This window comes from Lichenostomus cassidix, chromosome 2 (genome assembly GCF_008360975.1).
Source record: "Lichenostomus cassidix isolate B80296 chromosome 2, HeHo_3.0, whole genome shotgun sequence".
NCBI classification, from domain to species: domain Eukaryota; kingdom Metazoa; phylum Chordata; class Aves; order Passeriformes; family Meliphagidae; genus Lichenostomus; species Lichenostomus cassidix.
The window spans coordinates 125,535,501-125,551,074 of record NC_139482.1 but is presented as its reverse complement, the minus strand read 5'-3'; positions in this window follow the sequence as shown (position 1 = coordinate 125,551,074).

Sequence of the window (15,574 nt, the reverse complement as noted above, 5' to 3'; positions counted from 1 at the left end):
ACTAGGATGTCACTTCAGAATAAAATATCAAAAGAACATTTTCAAACACAGTTCTGTAAAACATTTTTAAATAGACAATTTGTCTAAGGCCTTCAGAAAAATTAATTCCCATATTAGTTCTGCAAATGTCTGCACCTATTCCCAAAATGACTGTTATTAAAATAGGATGTTAAGGAAAGTAATATAACTTAATAGAGCTATGGAAATAAAAGACATGAAGTTCAATAATTATCACATAAACTAAACACATCCTTAAAAAGAATATGGTTTTATCTTTGTTCTGACACACATGACCCTATGATAATCTAGATCACATTCATTTTTAAAAAAGCACAATACTTATCCAGAAAAGATTCTTTTAAATCATTATTTCTTGGTCTTATAAGGTTTTACATTGATAGAAGATTGAATGTATTAGACAGATAGACATTAGATATGAAATATTAACAATTCGCCTTAGCAAACCGCTATATATACATAATTTCAATAAATATACAAAACAACAGTCATCTTATGAAATTTTAAATTCTGTTCTTACAAGTTTAGAAGAAAAGAAAAAATGGGGAAAAGGGAATTCTTTCTGTCACTATGGAACTACCCCAAAGACAATATCTAGAAGGATTGTTATTTTCTTTTCAGATAATAGTGAGGAATATCCTTGAATATTCTATAATTTAATCCTTTACTCATAATAGCCAATTTACAAAGAGATCTAGCCTCTGTTTTGAGGTGGTTTCTAAAGCTGGGATTTTTTGTGGCTTTTATATGGACCTAATTATCTGTTGTGTAATTAGTAGATTTGCAGCTGAGGAACTTGAAACTGAAACAAGAAAGAGCCTTTTCAGAGAGATCAAGGAGAAGTCTTTTGACATTGCATTTCCACTAAAAGTTTTACTTGGGAGGTCAGAAACTGAGACAGTCTAGAACCGTGGGAGTTCAGAAGAGTCTCGGTGTAGGGATGCCCACAAACATTAAAATAATTAGCTGTTTCAAGGAGATTGTGTTTTGGGGGAGAGAATGGGTTTGTGTAATTCCCTTTTTACTAGTTTCACTAAAGCAATTTTTAGAAGCTCCACATATATTCATTTACCAAAGGAAGCCAGATGAAAAAAGGATAAATATCACCAGAAAGTAATACTGTAAGATCAAAGAATAAAATACACAGGGAGAAATCCTGAAGTTGTTATTCATCCTTCTGTTCAGGGAAGTCAAAAAACCACATGTTGAGCAGAATTTGCAGATGACAATTTATTTTCTTTTAAATAATAAGTGCAATTTTAGGAAAACATTACTGTCCCAAACTACCCTTTTGATTCCCCTGAAAGGAAGGATTTCCAGAAGCACTTAACATAATTTCTCTTTGCTTCAGCAGAAATTAGTAAAGGAGCAGAGGTAGGTCAACGGTGAAGAGCTCTGAAAAATTCCTTACCGTAACTTTAAGAGATTCTATTTCACGTGCTGTAGTCAGGAATACCAACCAAAGCTGGGTGAGAAAAGGTCCAAGATCCCACAGTAAAATTAGTATGTCATTTCTTTTGGTAACTAGAAGAGCACCAAAAAGGCACTGGAGAGTTTTCATTTTTTGTTTCATTTAGATTTTAACAGAAGAGAATAAAACACAAAGATTATAACTCTCAGTAAGAAAAATTGTATGAATTTAGAAGATTAATCAGAATAATTAATTTTAGTTGCACATCATTCTGATTTTGAATCAATTGTGGAACTTTTGTTTTGTTTTTGTTATTTTAAAGTCTGGTCTTACAAAACCTGGTTTTATCACTCCATAAAGAGAAACCTGTGGCAAAATCACTGGGGAAAGAAACTGGGATAGGAATTAAATTTCCACAAATGCCTACACAAATGCCTACACAAATATTCCTGCTGGGAACAAGGATGAAATGGGTGGAGACCAGCCTGCTGTTCTAGAGTTACATATCTGTGCCCCATGAGTTTTCTAAAGAAAGCACAGAGTATGGAAGAAAAGAACGAATTTTCTGGATAAAAAAATCAAGCTTCAGAGATCTGAAATTAATAATTAATTTGGATTTAATTTAGGTAACAGTTTCATTGGTGCAAAAAATTAAACACAGGTATAATTTTATTACCATCACAATTTTCTGAGTGAGTGTAAATTTCAAGTAAAACCACTTTCTCACATATTTTGCATCAATGTAATATTTTCTGTTTAAAATAGAAAAGACATTTAAAATAAAAGTTAAAATTATCTCTTGTAATCAAATAATTTGTTATTTGGGGTCATTGGAAGAATTTCAAGCGGCATTTCTTAAATGCAACTATTTTTTTAATGTTTATTTCTGAAAAAATATCTGAACCCTCTAACACCAGGTTTACAAAAATTGACCAGGTTTACCAGACTGCAGCTGGAGAAGCATAGGATATGTTCTGGAGAAACTCATCTATTCCAGGGTCCCCTAGCGTCATTAAAACATCTTTGCCTTGCAGTTTCAGGGATAAACAGAATTTTCTTATATTCAGAGTCCTTTCCTATCCTTAATTTGTATTTGAACCTGAGTCTGCTCTGCAACATGGGCTCAGCCTTCAAATTACACATGTGTGTGGCCCATCTTCACCAAACTAGGGTGTCTGTTTCTCCCTTCTGCACAAATAGGACAGGAAAATCTCAAGAGAAGCTTTGCAAGAGGAAAAGAAAGGCAATAAAATGCATCAGGTTACAGACAGCAAAACAATGATCTGCTGGCTAAGGGGAAGCCTCCCTCAATCCCCTGGGACTGTCAGCAGCATCTACAGCCTCAGGCACATACACCACCGAAGATAGCCTGCTGTTCTCCCAGCCACCAAGAATTTCTGAGCCATTGTCACCCATCCTCCTTCCTGCAGCCATCATGACCAGAGTCTGAGCTCCCAGATCTTGGTATTCCTTTGGAGGGGTTCCTTGAAAAAGCCCTTTGTCATTATGCTACAGAAAGATAATGATCTTCAGATCTGTCATCCTCCTACAGAGTCTTAATCTGGTGGGAGTAAAAGGGAATTTTTTTTCCTATTTTCCCTCAAAGGGTCTAAAATTTCCTGGCATATTGAAAAGGCAAGAGAATTTATCATCTCATGGTACGCTGAAATCTCAAACTGAATATTTTCACAACCAATTTATGAATTCATATCTCTTCCAAAATTAGTTACAGAAATTTACTCAGAAATAATTTAAACAATTTAGAAAAACAAAGGATTCCTTTTATAATAGAAAAATAGCTTTTCACAACCAAAAATCTTAGAGAGCCATGCTTTTGATCATCTTCATTATCAGGAAACCCATTTCTACATATTGTGTTTGGCTGCCCAAAGAATTTATACCAGAAAAATTATTTCTTCCACTAATGTAGATTCTGATGACTGATTTCTTCCACTGTGTTAAGATTTGGAAACAGCAGATTAACAATGTGCTGTTTTATTACCACCAATTTGCAATGCAGGATTGAATTCTAGGTGTCAAAAAAGAGAAACACTAAACAGGAAAGAACTAGTCAAATCTTTTTTTCTCTCCAAATGAAAATACTAAAACCATGTGGCTGTTTGCACTTGGGACACCAGGGAAGCTCCAGAGTAGTGCTGTTGCTTACTTGCATCAACCCACAGTAGATACATTTAAGGATGAAGTTCACTGGCTGCCTGAACAGGTTAAAAATCAGGACTACCACAATCAGAATTTCTTCTGTTTCCCTTGTAAGTCACCTGATAAAGCAATTAGGTGATTTGGGAAGTCATATGGTCAAAAGGCCATTTTTAAAATTGATTTTTTTTTCAACCAAATTACTTCCCTGAACTTGGTTACCATCATCATATCACAGAAATACTGGCCCAGACGTAAGGGAAGATGCAGCATGGGTACTGAAGCTGTGTTTTAGATTAGATTAAGATGCCTTACAGCTATATCCTAAATCCAGAGCTTTGCATGGACTTTAAACAAGGCATGAGTTTGCATCACTGTTTGGTAAACTTGATCCAGGCTAGCAATAGCACAGGTCAGCTCTTTAGCTCCACGTCGTTGCCACACAGATGTTCCTGCTGACAGGAAGGGAGGGAAGTGGGCTGAGGGTGAGATTGTGTCTTCCAGAACATGACAGCATGTTTGGAGCAACTGTGAGCTGTCACTGAGCAGGGTGGTCTCTTCCCCAGCCCCAGCTGCTGTTTCATTTCCGTGCATCAGATGTAACTAATCCACAGCTGCAGGATGAGTCACTTTAGCAACCTAATCTAATGGAAAACTAATTTCTGTTTGCTTTGGGTTTATTCTTTTAGTGGTGGGCTAAATTTCTGACATTGGATCTGACTCAAGGGAAATGCTGGACACATGCAGCAAAAAGCAGGAGCAGAGAAGGGAGGGAGGTTCTTTTAACACAGCTCACATCTACCCCACATTAGGGATAATGCAGTGTCTGATACTGAAAGGCTGAAAGTATCTGTTGACTGCTCCATGCCGTCCAGTCAATTTCAGGTTAACTGGGCTCAATGGTAGTTTGCTACTCAGCTTGCTATAATATGGAATTCTGGTGTTGCTGAACACTGGCATAATTTCAAATAATTTCCATTTTCCCTTTTCTGGAATGTAACAGCCTGCTTATACCACAGATTTATATTGGAGATTCCTCAGCAACAGAGAGGTTTATATCATTATCACCTCTCACCCACTGTCAGCTGTTTGCTCCCACACTTCTCTCCTGCCAGTTATGTTGACACAATTCTTTAACCCTTTTCCCTAAGGCAGATCTGTGAAATTATCTAGGTTAAGGAAAACAAATACTACTTTAAAAGCCCTCAAAACTAAATAAATACTTGTTGCCTTCTACACAAATAATTTGTATATTCATTTGAATAAGCAATTCAATATGTATTTATGTCAGCAGACATGTGGGGATAGAAACCTCCAGCACAGTTACAGAAATATTAAGAGGAAGCAGGCAAAGGCCATCTTTGATCCCATTTGCTTTTGGTTCCAACAGAATCATTCATATGTCCTGAATTTGACTTTTATTACTAAAGCTGTACAAACACAAACCACCTTTCTAACCACTTATAAAGTAACTGGGGGATTTTGCCACTTATTTTTTAGTGACAAAGTTGAGAAGTATAACTTCTGAGCTTAGGGAATCCTGTTTAACCCACAGGACTATGACGGCTGTGTTGAAGTTATAAGAAAGCAAAAAATACTATTTGCCTTGTACTTAGTTCTCCTCATCAAGTCAAATCTACAAATATTAAATCAGTTGACATTAAAAATTCCAAGTTCCATTCACAATGCCACTAACACAATTTCCCCCATGATTCCCACCTCTTTGCAAGATCACACACAAACACAGAGAGCTCAGCACAGACACAGACTGGCAAACAACTGTGGCAGCAGCACTGTCTGACATTTCTGGAGGACAGATAAATTATCATCTTGGAATAAACAGTACATCATGACTTTGAGCATGAAAATAAGAATTATTTAGTTATTTAAATGAAAAATATTTTGAAAATCAAAATAGCACCTGAAGTGATAGAATTGTCAGTTAAATCAAATATTTGGGTCATACTGTGTATCATACAGTAGGATGTCTTAGGACTCCATAGACTAGAAAAAATTAGGCCAACCACAATGAGGAAAGCAAACAGCCAAATTAAGGTATAGTCTCACTCTTTCTAATACAACAACAATATAGTAAAAATGTTTCATTTCATTTGAGTCAGCAGAATTGCTGTTATAAGAAATAGATGATGCCCTTCCAAGAGTGGCAAATGGACCAGTTCTTCAGGACAAAGAAATTCAATAATGTTAAGTCTTTAAAAAAGTCAGAATTAAACATTCAGTTTGTCCTTTGTCTAAAAGCAGAAATCACTAGAATAATAAAATATGCACTTCTAGCTCAATCTAAGTATCAGCTTTTCCTCTGTTTTTTATATTAGTGGCACTGACAGAGTGTGTACTGTACTAATTGGTGTGAACCCAAGGTACATCTTCCTAAATACTTTGCAGCCTAACGATGTAACAGGAGCAAGGGGAAGAACTGCTAAAAAGGAAAGCACTGTGGCCAATTGCTGAAGATTCCAGATCATGTCCCACATGTTACTAGCATGCTTATGTTTGGAATTTCCTCTTGGATCAATTTAAAAATCTTTTTCTCCCTCAAAGTCAATGGCAAAAGTTAATTTTGATCATATATCTTTCAATTTCTCAAATCTTCTTATTAAGGTGTCTATATGGGCCTTTCCCTAGGAAGATTCATACTCAGCTTTTGAACATCTCCGATTTTCTTAAGTACCTGTATCAAAAATGTATATGTGCACATAAATGTGCATTGACCAGACAATTTTGGTGCCCTAAAACCTCAAAGGCAGCTTTAGAAGTGAGTCTCCTGCACCTAAAAAAACACAGTTGTACACAGTTTAGGCCATCTAAAGGGCTTCTGTTTTAAATGTCTGGGTTTTTTAACTCTTTGAACTCTTTTTTAAAAACTTTAAATTAAAGTATGTAAGTAACTCACACGGTATGAAAAAAGAAATTAAAATATCATTAGTGAAAGAAAGAGGTGGATATTTAGAAAGGCTTGTCTCCATTTTGGTAAGAATTCTAATTTCTTTAGCTAACCAGGAATTTGAAATACAAGCAAAGTTGTCTGTCCAGTGAGTAATACTGTGGAACAAAACTGCCCAACTTTTGCCCAAAGTTACTTTCATCTTTTTCTATTCCAGAAGTAGCTCACAGGTAAACTTTGTGCCTTGGAATGTCATGCAGCTCATGTATGGGCTCAGAAATTAAGTAAAACAATTTGAATTTAAAGTATTAATAGTGTGTTTGTTAAATATGTTCTTTTGCAAAATAAATCACCTACCTTATAAAAAGATTTTATTAGTGATTCTTATTCAGAGTTTGCCTCATTGGTATTCTCCTCCAGCCACAGAAACAAACTGTTTTAATTTTTATGTGACTACAATTATTTTCCTTGTGGGTTGGTTGTATCTTTTTCCTATTGACACTGTGTGGCAAAAGAAAACATTTGGCTCTAAGCTATATTTGGATCACATGGCTTGCTTCACAGTGGACCTCACAGATCCTTGGCCATTCAGGGCTCTATCATCCCTTCAGGCATCCTGCATAAAAAGACAGCAATTATTTTCCATACCAGAGCAACCCACCACTCAGCCAACCTGAAAGCAGTTCTTGGTAAAGAACAGTATATCAATTTTGTACATTTTTAGACACTAAAATACTTCTTTGGTGAAGTGTGTGCTTAGCTCACTTACGGTAACTTTTTTATTGCTTCTATGTGCTCCATCAAGATGAGTCTTGGAGCACTTTTAAAAGATTTTACTCATGTATTGTGTGCTGGGAAGAAATTTTCAGAGCTTCTTAAACTTATAATTTAGGTGAAATTCAAGGGTTCATTACACCAAAGCCAGCTAGTAAAAGTGACCAATTCTGAACTGTTCAGAAGATTGATGAAGACATGAGCTTATTGGACACTGAGAACCTTGTGATATATGAACTATAGGTAACAGTAACTGTAAAATCTAGGTCTGAATTTAAGTTTCACTTACAATTTTAGGGGTGTGAGTACACACACCCTAGCCTATTCAGTAATTTAGCCTATTACTGAAAGCAGAGAAAAGTTGCAACTTTGCACAATAAGTGCCAAAGTTTATTAATCATCAGATTTAGGCTCTACCCATCAAGGTGTGAAGGTTTGAATCCACATCACCCAGGGTCCTGAGCTGAACAAACCCCTTCCAATGTGTCCCCAAGCCAGCATATAGCATCCAAGTTGCACTGTATAATTGAGGATGGAAGCCTCCAGGAAACAGAGACAACCTTAGCACCAGCTCACACATTTTACATAAATTGACTTTGAACCAAGTCCTTTCCTTGTGGTCATAATTTTCATCTTTCTGAATGTCAGTGGTGACTCAATCAATCACTCCCACAGGGAGTTTTCAGGCACATCAGATTCTTCAGGCAACAGAAGTTTTATTCCTCAGGTTTTTGTTCTTTTTCCATTTGCACACAAATATTGAAAATAACTCCCTGCAAATCAAAGTGAACTCCCTCAATTTTACATTTTAGCACTGCAGATTAATACCCATCATTAGGTGACGCCTAAGGGTCTCGTCCAGGATCCATCTGCAATGTGCTATCAAGGCACAGGGTCTGTAACTTAAAGAGCTAATTGCACAACATTTGCCAGAACTGTGAAGATAATGATGCACAGAAGCATTGTGCTGGGAATGGAGTGAGTTTTCCTCATAACAGCCAGCATGGTGCTTTGTTTTGGGTTTGCAACCAAAACAGTGTTGACAATGCAGGGAAGTTTTCATTACTACTGAGCAGTGCTCACACAGCATCAGGGCGAGGAGTCTGGGGGTGCACAAGGGGTGGACAGGGGACACAGCCTGGACAGCTGACCCCAACTGACCAGAGAGATGTTCCACACCATATAACATCATACCTCATAATAAAAGCTACAGGGGAGAAGAAAGGGGGAACATAAGGAATTTTGGTGTTTATCTTCACAATTAAATGCTACTCATGATGGAGACCTGCACTCCTGGAAATGACTATGAACTTACCTGCCAATGGGAAGCAGTGAATAAATTCCTTATTTTAGTTTGCTTGTGCAGACAGTTTTCTTTCCCTATTAAAATGGTTTTTTTCAGCCTACAAATTTTCACACTTTTATCATTCCAATTCACCCCTGCGGGGGTGTGAGTGAGCAGCTGGGTTAAAGCTGACTCCTCACCAGGGGTAACCCACAATGAGGGTACTTTCTGTTGTCTTTGAAATATATTAGGTGGCATAATGACTTGTGAATCTGATTCTTTTCACACATCACCAGCACATTTTGCCATTCCCCCATATACGAAATATATAATTCTGAAGTGTTTCCTTTTTATTTAAAACAAACTTTCATTCCATATTTAAGCCACTGTATAACCTTTAAAATGCATAAAAAGATGTACTTTACCATAAAAAGGTAAAAAAAAAATTTGAGCATTACTTTATGAGCTAATTAAACATCATCACTTATCGTTCTAAGGAATTAATTATATGTGCTTCCTGAAGGCCTAAATTTAACAAAGAGAAATTAAAACCATGTGTTTCCTCACTTGCCCATAGGAAACAGCAAATTAGAGCAACGGAGAGAAGGAAGCTGTTAAAAAATGTAGACTCCTGATTAAATTTAAATAAAGAAGACAATCTAAATTATAAAATGGAAGTTTACAGGGAAGCTCCTTTCTGCAAGAGTTTATAATAGATTTAAATGATACATTTCTGGCTTGCAGAATGCCAAACAAGAAAGACACTATAATGCCAAAATGATGGATTTTAATTCAAGCCCTGAAATGAAAATGATGCAAGTTTATCTATTGTTTTTTCCCTCATTATTTCCTACAGGCTTCTAAGACAATAGGCCATTGGAAAGGAGTTAAAATTTCTCTTTGATAAATTTAACCTCCACAAATTTTATTAAGATTTCACTCCCTTCTGCTTTTGTCTATTGGCTTTGTATAACTGTCACTTCTGCATCCTATATAACCTGAAGATGAATACAAAAAGAGGCACTGACTAGACAGAAATAAAGAAATTTAATTAGGTAATTATATACTCAGCCTGGCTCTTCTATTACACTCCCTCTCCCTCATTTTTATTTGTCCATGACCATTACCTTGTTTGCAGGTTTTACAGACCATAGACCAAACTAACTCCTCCCTTAGAGAGACAGTCTGTTTTCTCTCACTTGGGAAATAAATCTGTTGCCACATTATTTATTTCCTATATTACAGCTCTTCATCTTCTTTAAAAGAGAGAAAAAAGAAGATTAATTAAGCCCAGTGGTGCTGATACAATTTGTGTTTCACTTGATATAGATACACCAGAGGAAGCTATTTGCACATACATGAAATATGAAATAACTACACAGGAAAAAAGATTGCAGCATGCTGAACAGAATTTATAGATGCCTCAACAAGAGGCAACAGCATTTTTAAGATATCAGTTAAATTAGATACTGACACAAAGTCATTGATGGTAGAGAAATCACCATCTATTGACACTACAGCCATGTCAGGATTTAACTTTCAACAGAGTGTCTTCATCAGAGTTTTGTAATTCCTAATAATAAAATATATGCCAAGAGTTCTGATATAAGTATAGTGGTATAGGTCCCATCTCAACATTTATTTTGGTTCTAAAACATTCCTTCCTTGTATCTAGTTTAGTTTAAAACCATTACCACTTGTCTTACAGCAACAGGCCCAATTAAAAAGTTTTTCTTAAAGCCCCCTTTAAGTACTGAAAACCACCCAGACCCTTCTCCAGGCTGAACAACCCCAGATCTCAGCCTTTCCTCATAGGAGAGGTGCTCCATACTTCTGATCATCTTTGTGGCCCTCCTCTGGCCATGCTAATCCATATCCATGTCTTTCCCATGCTGAGAACCCCAGAGGGGGATGCAGGATTCCAGATGGTATCTAAAAAGACCACAGTGGAGGGGCAGAATCACTTCCCTTGAACTGCTGGTCACACTCCTTTTCATGCAGCCCAGGATACAGTTGGCTTTTCAGGATGTGGGTGCACATTTTTGGATTAGACACAGATTGTTTACAAATATTAGACAAAAATAAAGTTTTGAATTCCCTCTCCTTGCCCACATATAAGGATCCCAGATTTCAAAAACAGCCCTGTGTTTCTTCCTCTTTAGTCAAATTTGTGGAGCATGGTTTTCAATTCCCCTTCCAAAACATCTCAGGTTAAACATGACAGTCAGTCACAGTGTGCCTTCAAAGTTGTGAAATACCACCAGCTTCAGGTGGTTGAAACTAGTTTTGCATGGCTAGTCAAGAGACAGTCTGCTGGTTTACAGTAATCTTGTCTGTCAAAACAGGGCACAGCCAACTCCTGAGTGTACAAAGTCATATTGCACCTCTCTTCTTCTCACAGCTGTTTGCTCCAAGTGGCATGGAGAGATAACTGTAAATCTGAGAAAACTGGAAGACATGGCTAGTAGTCGCAGGGACAAAAATCAGAGCAGAAAATTAACAAGGAAGAAGCCAGAGAATTAATAGTGAGCCTCTACACAATAACCATACATTCCATTCACAAAATAAATACATAATGTGCATAGCAGTGATCTTACCTCTGTATTCCAATTGTTTCATGTCCTTTCCACTAGAAAGTGAAATATTTAATATGTGAAAGATGACAAAGGTGGGAAAGTGGATAAACAGGCATGACAGTGAACACAAGCATCAACATTTGGAAGCTGTCACTAACATGCAGACAAAAAAAGCTACTAGCCACAGTGAGAGCCTGGATGTCAGAAATGTTTGTTTTTCACTCTTGTAAAGTGCTCTTTCTGTGAAATTTAATTACACAATTAAAGTCATAAGTGTTTTCTTCCATGTAAGAGCCACAATCTGCTGAGCAGAGCAGGTCTGTTTTGCAGCTTTATATGCAACAAACTCTGGTGTAGAAATTGTCTCAAGCTAAGCTCAATGGAATGCTTATATCTGACTGGGGCCTCTAATAGCTTGTAAATAAAGAGCCTCCTTTTACAAATACCACAGCATAAATGGTGTGTACTGGGAAATATATGCACATTCCCTGATACATCCACACATGGCCCTGTGAATGGCCCAGCAAATGTATTAAGTTTGCAGAACAGCATCACATTAACACCTCTGCTAAGACAATATTCACTTGGGAGAAAAGCAAGCTGTGGCACCTGTGTACAAGATGAGGATAATCTCCAAATGCTGTCAGAAAGAACAAGGATTTAATTTATAATCCTCTATTTCACTCTATGTCACTCTAGTACCAGGATTTTGCCGACAGTTGCAGCAAGCGTGATGTTGTGTTCATGGGAAATGGAGCTGTAATGACATATTAGAGATCTGCAATTCAACATTCAGATCTGAAGATTTTGCTGCCTATCATATTACATCATCATAGCTTACACACAAGTACAAACATCAGCTGCACTTTAAAAAAAGTAACGAAGACAAGGATCACAGTAGGAAAATGGCTCAAAAGGCTGCGCATGCAGGGAGTATGGGAACCAAAAGTGGGAAGACAGAGAAGTTTCTAAGTAGTTTGCAAAAGTGGCAATGGTTTCACAAAAATTCATATATAGATTCATATTTAAATTTATAATGATTTAGGTGTCTTCAGCTTGGACTTATGTTCAAGTCCACTTAAACCAATCCAGGATAACCTTCTCTCTTCCAATCTGTAGTAAACATTATTTTTTTTAAAGTCACGACAAAGCTTCTAACAGCACAGATTTTATATTATAACAAGCATATATTTTTCTGAAAGTTTAATTTAACTTTCCACCATTCGGGAAACACTGTGATAGACCAGGAGATGATTTGGCTACATCTATTTCATTGTGATTAAAAAGATAGCAAGATAGATATTTATTTAAAGGAAGCAAATTCTACAGCTGTGCAGAGACTCACACAGTGCAAAACCATGATTTTACAGCTAACAAAAAAAGATTTAAGTTTTAAAACCAGTTCTAAAACCTTTATCTGAAAAGTTGATTATGTTGACAAAGCACTCAACTAGTGCCCATAAGTTGCAGTGATGAATATTAACCAGCTGTTAGTGTCCTACTCCGGGGAATGCTGTTTTAAATAGCTGTCCTCTTTATGAGACTGTTTCACTGGTACCTCTGACACTGCTTATGAGAAAATGTGTCAAGAGTTTGAAAAATTTGCAAAACACAAAAGGGAACTTTAAAAAAAGGCATACAGGCAATTTCCCAAACCCATTCTTTCTAGTCTTTCAGATTCATTAAATTTCCTATATCATTAAATTTCCTAAATTTCTAGTCTTTTTAACTGAATTGCAATGACCTTTGGGGGATTTTTTTTAAATGCAAGGCATTTGAAAAACAACAACCAAACCTGTTCTTTTTATTACAAATGGCTGTGTAAATATTTTCCCTGTAATGTGGAAGCCTCTCTTCCACTCTTGCAAACTCTGTGACAGGTTTCTGCTTCCACTTCCAATATGTTACTCTCCCTTCCCCAGTTTGAGAAACTTTAGTAAAGCATTGTCTTTATGTTGTGTTTACTCCTTGGAGTGTAAAACTTTGAATTTGGTTTGATTAAGAAGACTGGTGTGGGTTTTTGTTCAATGTTTGAGCATTGTCATTAGGATCATTTATACTCCTCAGAGAAAATTAGAAGAAAAGGATAGCATTGCTACTTCCCCAATTCCCCTTTCATCTAACAGGATAGTCCACCAAACAATAAACAAATCATGCATATTTTTATTTATTCATTATACCCTGTATTTAATATGCCTATAAACTTATTAGCTTATTCATCTTCTGTTCACTTGTAAACTGAACCACACAGGATGTACAACAGTGATTTAATGGATCATTCAGAATATATTTCAAAGAGTTTTCAGAGCATCAGGAAGAGTCAAGGCTTCTGCATCAAAATATATGCATACATATCTCCTCTGTCTGAATTTTGGACAAAAATTATCACTGCTGATACTTTTTTTCTCTTGTAAGAGAATACCTAACAGTGCCCAGAGTGCTATCATTTATTGAATAGCTTCCTGAAGGGAAAGAGATTGACTGACCATGACTGCTACAAAATTCCATCACTGTAAATACTTGAATAGATTATATTTCAAATGATAAATTTCCATACAGGAACTAATTCTGTTTGACAGTGATCTCCCTCTGAGACATGTTAGCTCAAGGCTATTGACTGGGATGATTACTGCTAGATATATAATACATACTGAATGCTCTTTAAAAATCAAGAACAGTTTTGATGCTGTGTTGTCCGTATCTGCCAATATATCTTAGCATATTAAAAGTGCCAAAGTAATGCAAGATTTGAGAACTTTCCTTGTAGGAGGCAGAACTTGCAAGTTTGAAACAACTTCTCTACCCTTACATTCCTACCTTAGGGTCTTTCGGCTGCAATAGTCAATTCCACACAACTGTAGAAAACTAACAAATTCATAGTGGTAATCTTAGGTTTTTATTGGTCAAGCTACAAGACATGAGCTTGACTGGGACCTTAGATGGTGTATAAATGAAGATGTCTTTGCTTGATGAAAAACAGTGTGGCCAGCTATACTAGCACAGAGATCATCCTCCTGTACTCAGCACAGGTACAGGCTGCACCTCAAATCCTGTGTTCAGTTTTGGGCCCATCCTACAAGAAGGACATTGAGGTGTTGGAGTGTGTCCAGAGAAGGGCAACAGAGCCAGTGAAGGGTCTGGAGCACAAGTTTTATTAGGAGCACTAAGGGAACTGGGAGTGTTTAACTTGAAGAAAAGGAGACTCAGGGGTGACTTCATTGCTCCCTACAACTCCCTGAAAGGAGGGTGGAACCAGCAGAGTAGATGTATTAGTTTGAAAACAAACCTGTGTGACATCGCAAGTCAGGATTATAATTTAATAGGAAAATTAAAAAATAAGTGCAACAATACAAGGAAAAAGCACTGACAAAGTCAGATACAACCTGACACCATGCTAGGGTGGTAGTAGCAGTCCAAGTGAAGTAGTTCAGTTGAAGCAGTGATCTGATGGACAGGCTTGTCTCCAGCTGAAGGTCCAGTATTAGCTTTTGTCCTCTGGGAACCCAGTAGACAGGGCTAGCTCAGGCAGTTCCAAGGCCAGGTTATATCCAGGTGGGAATGCTTGGCTCCTCCCTCCTGGGTGGAGCATCTCACAATAGGATGAGATAAGTCCATGAGTCATGCAGTGGTTTCTTGATGGCCCATTGTCTGTTATCAGGGGTGAGTCATAGCAGGAGATAACAGCTAATGGCCCCACAGCTGGTGGTAATAGAATACTAAATACATCTTATATTGTAACCTAAGACAGTGGATCAGTCTCTTCTCCCAAGTAACAAGTGACAGGACAAGAGGAAATCACCTGGAGTTGTCACAGGAGAGGTTTAAATTGGATATTAGGAAAAATTTCTTAAGAGTTGCAAAACATTGGACAACTGGGAAGGGGTTGCATCACTAACCCTGGAGGAACTTAAAAGACATATAGATGGGACACTAAAGAATGTGGTTTATGCATTAATTGTTAGTTTCAATGATCTTATAGGTCCATCGTAGTCAAAATGATGCTATGATTCTATGATTCTTTGCTCTTTCCTGCTTTTGGACTACTTCAACATCCTCAGATACTTCTGTGATCAGATCTGAAGATTCACTGATGTAATTGGGAACTTTATTGAAGATGACAGAACTCCAAAAGATGGAGGAGAAGAAGACTCTTGACACCTTCTTCTTTTATTTGTTTATTTATTATTTTATTTTATTTTAAACTTGTAGTAAACCAAAACTATCATAGGCCATATGCCCATTCCTCAACATTCAAAGCTTCTTTCTTACTTCAGGCAGGAGAGCAAGTCATTGAGCCATTGACCCAGGCCAGGTGGTACTGCTGGGTGTGGCTCACACTTAGTGGAAGTTGCAATGCTAAAAATTCCCAGCTCTATCTTCATTGGATGCTTCAGTACCACTTAAGAAGCCCCAGGGAAACAAACCTTGTTATTACTCTCACATGGCAT